Raw genomic sequence first — 8797 nt, forward strand, 5'->3', positions numbered from 1 at the left:
ATGATAGTCCGTATTTTATTACTCTTTTAACCTCAAACATCAGGCCCCATGGCAAAATCTAATGCAAAAATAAACTGAGAGTTACTGTTTCTTTCCTCACTACCTGCTATTAATTGTATATTAAAATGAATGTCTAAGAATATTTCAACATAGCAAAATTAACCAAATAAGCATATTCCCATTAATAGGAAGACAATCATTTGTATCATTTCGAGGAAATTTGAATCTGAATTTTTTCAGGTCACTATAATTAAAAAGAATAATAACGACAAAGAACTTATGTCCTTTGACCAATCTGGACTCAGATTAATACCAGATAAACCTTAGGGAAAGGGACTCCCCTCCCCCAACATTTGTTGCCCCTTTCTCTTTTTACATAATTATTTACATTCTTTAATAATAACTTTGCTATTTCTATAATTATTTAAGCCACAAAACTAATTCACTTGAAGAAAATGGCTATAAGATTGTTACATGAATGAATTGTACACCACCTAAAACAGTAATCAACACAGAGCAACACTCAATTTGTGCCCGTTCTCTTTTTGTCCTCCTGTCCTTCCTTTGGCCATATGCGTTATTTAATGCTGTACACATCTACTTGTAATTCTATTTCAGATTAGATCTGGTCTTATATTGCTGTTAGGAAGGGTGAGAATCTCAATCACTCTTTAATATTCAAGGACCTCTCTGGGTATATCTGATTCTCCTCACCACCTGAATTTATTCTTCTGTCATTGGGCTGGCTAGTTTTGAACTCTACTTTTTTTGCCCTTCGGGGCTAAATCTGGTATCTGGTAGACATGTAGAAGAGATAAAAATGACTCTGGGGGATACTCTTCACCTTGTGGTCCACATGGGTGGCACACCGTGGAGTTGTGGTATGGAGATGTATAAACTGTGCACCAACTGCACAGGTGTACTCTTTAGCCCTGAAACACACTTTGTCAAAAGGGAGAAAGACCGAGTCTAATTGCCGAAATTTCTTATTAAATGTGAATTTGAGCACCTGTGCATTGGTAGTGTTCATATATAACATAAACCAGAACAGTATCAGATACTGGGTGCAAATATAAAAATCCATTATTCTAATAAGAAGTCTCATGAGAAAACCTCCATATTTTAAGAAAGGAAGTTGTAAATGTTGCCGTTGCAATAGGTTTATGTCTTTTAAAGTTTAAATTCCAATTTCTGTGAACAAGAATAGTATGGAAACAAGCATGTTAAATTGTTATTTCTTCTTCATAGCTAAATACTTTGCAAGACAGGCTTATGCATGCAATTTCTGAAATCACGCAGCAACAAATGGAAAAAGTCTTCAAAAAGCAGGGAAATTGGATTGACTATATCATAAAATATGGCAGTTGTGTAGAAGCTTAAAATTTTTTTAAATGTGCTGTTTTTAAACTTTGCTAATTATGGTCTTATATGCTCATAATTTGTTTTCGACATGTGTATACCTAGAGTTATTAAAATTTAAATTTGTTCAGTGCACATTTACAAATGTGTGTTTGTGAGAGATTATTACCAGACAGAGCTGGGCTAGGTTGAGCAAATGGGGAAATAACTCTTCATCGGGAGTTACTTCGGATTTTTCAGTCTGGAGTTGTGATCATACTGTAAAATATGCAAACATTCATGAAAGAAAAAAATGCTAACTGTCAAAGTCTTTTCATGTGGCTAATGAACAAAATGTATTTCTAAAGACTGGCTTTTTGGAGAGAAATCTCTACCTTCTAACACAAACCGAAGCATCTTATTGAACTTCTGAATATCCAAATACACCAAGAAAAAGACAGATAAATCTGACTACAAAGCCATTATGTCCCAAAGCTCTGCTCAGATAATAAACACATTAGAAAATTAAAAGGTGTGCAGTTTTCCTATGGTAAAATTGTCAATAATAATGTCCTTTTCACCCAGGAGCCATCACCTATGTGGTGAATGATACAAGTTCTGGGATGGACTAAAGCAGTTTGAACCTATTGCCTTGTTTTCATATAGAATCAGGGCTATTATTCCACTCAGACAATTTCTCTTCTGTGTATAACCCTCGGGGAAGAAGATTACAGAATTCTGCAATAATTCATTAAAGTAACATTTTCAATCACATTAGAAAAAATAATACAAACTAATTGCAGAAAACATTGAAAATACAAACAAACTAAAATGCAAGAAATTAAATATGGAATACTCATCAATCTATAAGCGATAAATATTGTTAAAATATTTTCCATAAAGCCTTATACTCGACAGTTTTTGTATCTGTCTTTTTTCTGCTTAGCAATACACTTCTATGACTCTAAAAATTCTTCTGTTATGTTAATGTGTTGACGAGGCAATACATATACCCTTTTCCTGTTCCCACACTCACTATTTAAAGTCTGTTATTTTTCCATGGTAAGAAGTTGTGAGGAGATGAAAAGAAGCCAGGAGTGTCAGCCAATTAAATTTCCTAGAAAGAGACATCAGGACTGAGAATGAAAATGCCCCCACCCACCTCCATCAAAATATAGCATTGCTTTTAATGGCTGTGTAGTATTTTGTTATGCAAATATAACATCAGTGTCTAAAGTAATCCTTTCTTGTGGGATACTGTAGTTGTTCCCAAATGTTCACTATTTCTTTATCATTATTTAAGATTAACTGCTAGAAGTTAAACTGTTAAATGTATATTCTCAGACTTCCTACCACAAAGGCAGCCAACATGGAGATGCTTATAAGCAGTGTTTGAAATGATCACACTTATAAGAAACTTGTGGATTCCTAGCATCTAGTCATTCTTCTTCTTCTTTTTTTTTTCACACCTACAGCACCAGGTCTTCCTAGTTGGTCCCCCATCCAAGTACTAACCAGGCCTGACCCTGCTTAGCTTCCTTGATCAGATGGGATCCGGCTTGTTCAGGGTGGCATGGCCATAGACTAAGCATTCTTCTTAATCTTTATTAATATATTTAAAAAAAAAAAAAAACTGATGTAAATTCTTCACTCATTTCTGTGATCACTGTTTATATTTACGTGTTGCATGTAGTTAATGGCCATTTATGTCTTCTTTTGTGAATTATGTTTATAAATTAGCCATACTTTTCTTTAAATAGCTGATATGCTATATTTATTTTGTAGAATTTTCATTATATAATAAAACGTATATTAAATGGTTTTGCAAGATTTGAAACACTAATGATTCCAATACAAATTCTAATTTACATTAATCGTTATATATTAAAATGCAATATGTTCAACTTTTATCCTGTGTGCTGAATCAGGTTCTTATTTTTAACTGTCACCTCTAAAATTCTCAAACCAAGTTGTTTTTCCCCTAATAGATTTGGAACCCATAACAAACTGAACTTGCCAATAATATTAATTTTAGGAACAGCCCATGTTCATTTTTAGCTGATAAATTAAAATTTATGGAGGTGTGCTCCATTTAGGGTTTTTGCCTCTCTATAATTATTTTTAATATATCTTAATATCAATGTTTAGATTATTTTATCTCGTAATTTTGCCCAAGAACTAAAGCCTTTTTCATCATATGAAGCTTGTGCAATGTATTCCACAGCCGTCACAAAATATCGCGATCTCTTCATCCGGTCCTTGAACTTCGAGATGATACGGCTTGTGAGGAGTATTTTTGCTTTCTAATCCTTTGTGGGAAAATCTTATTTATGGCTTCCATCAACCAGAATGCTCTAGTTTTATTTCCTTTTCACATCAAAAATAAATATCTCTCAAAGTATTGCCCATCATTGAGTTGAGTCTCCTTTAGCTACGGTGGAAAATAATGCTGCCGTATCTATAATACGTGATCTGGCATGACCTTGCTGCATTAATGCGCGACCTCATTACAAACACTAAGCATTTTGTTTCCTCTTTAATTCTCAGTGGGGCACAAATATATTAACCTGTGACATTTTTCCTAATAGAGATGAGAGAAAGAAAGTAATGCGTTGAACCTTACATTAGCATTTAATGTGCTATTTTGCTTCAAACGGCAAGTAATTATTTTGCAATAGTTTGTTGTTGTTGTTGTTGTTGTTGTTGTTGTTTGAAAGTTGTCTCTAGAAAATAAAAATATGCAAAAAAAAAAAAAAAAAACAACCTAAGTTTGGTACAATTGCTATTTGTGCAAAATGACCACTGATGGTCCAGTTTCACCAGAGCCTGTGAGTAGTGGGTGGGGTCATGGAGACAGCTTTGCTCTTGGAAGCACAGGGAATGCAGTTATGCTGAGTGAGGGCACCCAGAAACATATTCGAAGCAAGCACACCTCAGGTGCATGAGTTTATGGATAAGGCAGAAAATACATAGAATAGCATAAAAAACTGTTTGGATATCAGATTTAGGAGTACAGAAGCGCAGTATCTACAATCACATTTCTTGGTCTTGGCTTTGAAATATTGTCCAGTTTTCTTTTTCTTCTCAGTCACTAAGCTGAGCTACCAGGAGGAAAGTAATACTTATCTCTCTGAGGCCTTTGGGCTAATTCATTCTTTTAAAAGTGGGAGCTTTGGAGAAAAACCGTTAGTCATTGCTTGGATACTAAAGAGAGGAAACCTCATCCACTAAACAATGTCTGTTTTGTGGTTTGCAACGGACCATTCAACTGGGTTGTTTTGTTGTTGTTTCTTTGAACTGAATGAGGTTTTTCATCACTCTATCTCACCCAGGGCTAGTTACTTTGAAGCTTACTGAAAAAAAGGAAAGAAAAAAATGAAGGGGAAGGGAGAGTGTAGTATTTTCACTAGCCTCCTAATTATGTTGCTTTGTGAGTTACTAAACAAAAGTAGTATCAAACAATGCCACATGAATCAATATATTAATTTTGTGATATATCAGATTCTATGTAGAATCACTTTGGTTTTATAAGTGGTGACTGTGGTTTTCCATTCAACTTAAAATGGTTTTCCATTCAACTTAAAATAAAATTACTGTTGCTCATAATGGCTATAGAGCTGGCCCCTCACGTCACGTCTCAGCATTCCATCCACACAACCTTTTCTCTCCCCACCCCTAGAAATTTGCATGTGTGGATTCATATTGTCACCTAGATCAAAATTCATTCTTTCACTGGGGAGGAAAAACCTTCTTTGACTATTCTGTGTAAAAAGACTCCCCTCTCAGATATTCTCTATCGCCACATCCTCTTTTAGTTTCTTTATAGCAACTACTGCTATCAGAAATGATCATGCCTGTTTATATTATACTTGTTCATTGTTTCCTTAAATACTGTTTTAACACAGAGAGCAGGCACCTCATCTATCTCGTTCACCTCTCTAACATCTACCAGAGTGCCTGGCATGTAGTTGGTCCTCAGTACAGAATTTATGAATGAACTAATGATTGTACAATCGGTAGAACTACATAATTTTATTATCCAGACTCTATCAACTATTGCAGACCGCTACTGAGAAATTGAAGACTCCAGACAAATAAACCCTATTTTTGTAACTATGCCAAAATTCCCAATCCAAGATTAAGGTAAAATCCTGAGATTCAGGGTTGAATTTGTTCCTCTTCAACAGTTTACATCAAATTGACTATTTCCTTTTGCTAGACTCTAGAGCCCCGTTAATGAACAACGCAAACATGATCTTTGACTTCAGAGTGCTTACAGTCCCAAATTAGTAGCGAAGACATAATTAAACAGAAAAGTATAATACAATACGATAAGTTCAACACGAAAGTAAATATGGTCTATTTTAGATAAGTCTCTAGATAGAATACTTAATGCAGTTCAGGGAGATTGGTGAAGACTTCTTGGAAAAAGTGTTTCTAATCAGATGTTTTGAATGGACAAAGAAGTCAGGGAAAGGTGAAGCTGAAAAAAAACCAGAAGCACTTGTGTTTTGATTTTATCTGAGGAAAATGAGAAGCGATGAAAATTTTGAGCAAAGAAGGGGATGGCCAGAGTTGTATTTTAGAGACATCACTTAGCTGCATCATTGAAAACAGATGTACTGAAGCTGAACCTAAAGAAGAGAGTTAGAAGCTGTTACTGCCAGTTGGAAGTTGTTGCATTAATCTAAGCGGGAGGTGATGGGTCTTTGATCTAGGAAGTGGCAGTAGAGAGCAGTAGAGTACTCTTTAGAGGTACAGTCAGTGGGGCTTTGTTATTGATTAGATGTGGGCATTTAAAAGGAAGATAGAGCGTAAAGTATACTCAGGTTTCTGACCTGGAGAATTTTGTGGTGGCACTATCCATCCTTTCATTCAATAAATGTACTAAACCCTGACTATGAAGTAGCAACTGTGTAAACATTGGGGATTTGACCATCAATTAATGAACAAAATCTTTAAGGAGTTAAAAAAATTAAATATATAATATGACAGATAACAATGTGTGCTCTGGAAGGAAATAAAACAAGATAGGCTGGATGAGAGAGTTGAGGTGGTCAAGGACGAAATCACTGATAAACGGTATTTGAAATGAAACCTGAAGAAAAGGAGAGAGCAAAGCACTCAGAAGTAGGAATAAAGGAAGAGCAAGTGCAAAGGCCCTGAGGCTTGGTTCATTTGAGGAACAGCAATAACGCCGGCATATCAGAGGAAACTGGGGTATCCGGGAGACCAGTAAAAGATAACATCAGAGAATAGGGAGAAGCCTAGTCAGTTCATTCAGTCATCTAGCATTTCACCAACTGTCAAGGCTTTCAAATGCATTCTGGATGAAAACTTGGTAGAACTGTTACAGAAGTCATTCGAATATGGTACAAATTCCTGGAATCAACAACCTTTAAAATCCTTCTACAGACTCTGAGATTCTATAAAACTATTACTCTAACTCAAGCCTAACCTTCATTACCCCCTATATTGTAAGCCACATTTGGGGTAATACTAATTTTTTTTTTTTTTGCTGTTTTCAAATGGGAAGTTTTCTCTGTATAGATCCAGCCAGCCATCTGAGTACAATATTTTTGTGACCTATAATAACTTGATTTTATTTATTTTTAGTTATTTGTTAGTTATATTTAGTTATTTGTCAGGTTCTCAGACACCATCATAATTGTTTTAAATATAATGTTAGTATTTCTTAATAATAACGATGTGAACTTTCTTGTTTAAATAAAGAAAGTAAAAAATATGTGAGTAGACCAATGTAGCAAAAAAGCAGAGTTAGCTAGGCTTAAGCAAAATTGAGAAGCGAGAAGAGATTTTCTTGAACATTTTTCTTTCCTTTTGGTATACCTTCTTTCTTTTTTTTTCCCCCAATTAAAATACCTTCTCCCACTGTTTTCTGTTAGAAGTACCCAACACAGTGCTGAAGGCTCTTTCTTTACATCTATCATCACAACCTAACTCTACCTGTTCAATTTCCTCACGATATTAATTTTTACTTTCCAATGTAAAAGTTAGATAATTTGGTAAATTCATCTGTATAATTTTGCCAGTGGAAAAGTCTAGCTCACCATCTTCCTTCCTTTCCTATGTTATGTATACCATTCATAGTTGATTATTTCAGACAGTTTCTCATGTGTTCACCATTTTAGGTGGACATTTGACAATTCATGGGCTGTATATCACCAGCAGAGGAGATATTGAGGACAGATGGGGTCTTATGAAGTCTTAAGTAGAGTAAAGAGGTTTCCACTTTTACTGTTTACTGAGAGACTTGTCCATTTTTGTAGATGCTACATATTTTCAGCCTGAAAATCAAATGCACAGAGAACTCCGTCAGATAGTGAGAGAAGAGAAAAAATACTAATGAACTAAGAACACTGCTAAATGTTCAGGATCTGTCCTCTGCGTAAAGGTCCAAAAGACTTTTCTATGTACCAGAAAAGCTCCATAATGGCTTTTCTGTTGGATCTTCACAGTCACTTTATTACTTGAATAAATTAAAGTTCTTACTCAGCCTTTATCAACAAAAAAATTAAAGATGAAAACTCAACTAAATCCTTATATTCATCTCAATAGACACCAGTTAGTGAGCAAGCTATGATAATTAAATTATGTATACATAAAATACAGAATACATCTTTTTGGCGTGGCATTGTTTCAAACTGTTATTTCTTTTAATGAGAAGGTGGACTATTGATTTAATTTAATTCATGTATTTTGTGTTTTTATGGTGTTCCCAAAGGCCTTCAGGCAATGAGCACATTTTTTAATAAATTGAATTTGAAATAAATAAATAATAATAGTTCATTACACTGGGACTGAATTTTTTTGTGGTAGATTAAAATGGATTAATATTTAATACTATATTTTAAGTCATTTGAACATGAAATATGTGGATTTTTTTTCCTGACAACAGTAAATGATGAAATATTCTTCTTTTAAGAGCAATTTTAGAACATTCAATTGAGAATAACATTTAAATAGAAAAATTTTCTGAAAGCATGTGTTTTTCAAAGTATTTAAGCCATGAAAATCTAGCACTGTTTATTTTATATTTGTGTTCATTGTAGAGTTTTAATTCAAAAATTCTAGTTTTCTATTTTGTGAGGAAAAAATCAAATGTAACAGTAAAATTTTTGAATTCAGTATACAATACTCTATACAATATACAGTACAGAGTACTGCAATTTTAATCACATTAAAGATAAATGTCCGAATTACTAAAGATTGAAAAAGTTAGCCACCATTTTTATAAAACTTCTCTTGCACCTCAACAAAGTCTTTCATTCTATTTCAAGACAATATTTATGCCTCTTATTGTTTTTTGCTTTGGAGAAAGAAGTTTGGCATAGTTCCTAGAATAAGAGTGAAGTAGATATAATGTATGTTCTAAAACATTAAGATAGACATATCTTCAGCAAACGGACTCAGCGTCTGAATGCTTTAATTGCTTATT

At 34.1% G+C, this 8797-nt stretch overlaps 1 pseudogene; it reads right to left on the minus strand.

Annotated features, from left to right (window-relative positions):
- Nucleotides 1-2804: 2804 nt before the first annotated feature.
- On the minus strand, nt 2805-2923 carry LOC112483417 (annotated as a pseudogene).
- Between the last annotated feature and the right edge of the window lie 5874 nt (nt 2924-8797).

This window comes from Pteropus alecto, unplaced genomic scaffold (genome assembly GCF_000325575.1).
Source record: "Pteropus alecto unplaced genomic scaffold, ASM32557v1 scaffold24, whole genome shotgun sequence".
Lineage (NCBI taxonomy): Eukaryota > Metazoa > Chordata > Mammalia > Chiroptera > Pteropodidae > Pteropus > Pteropus alecto.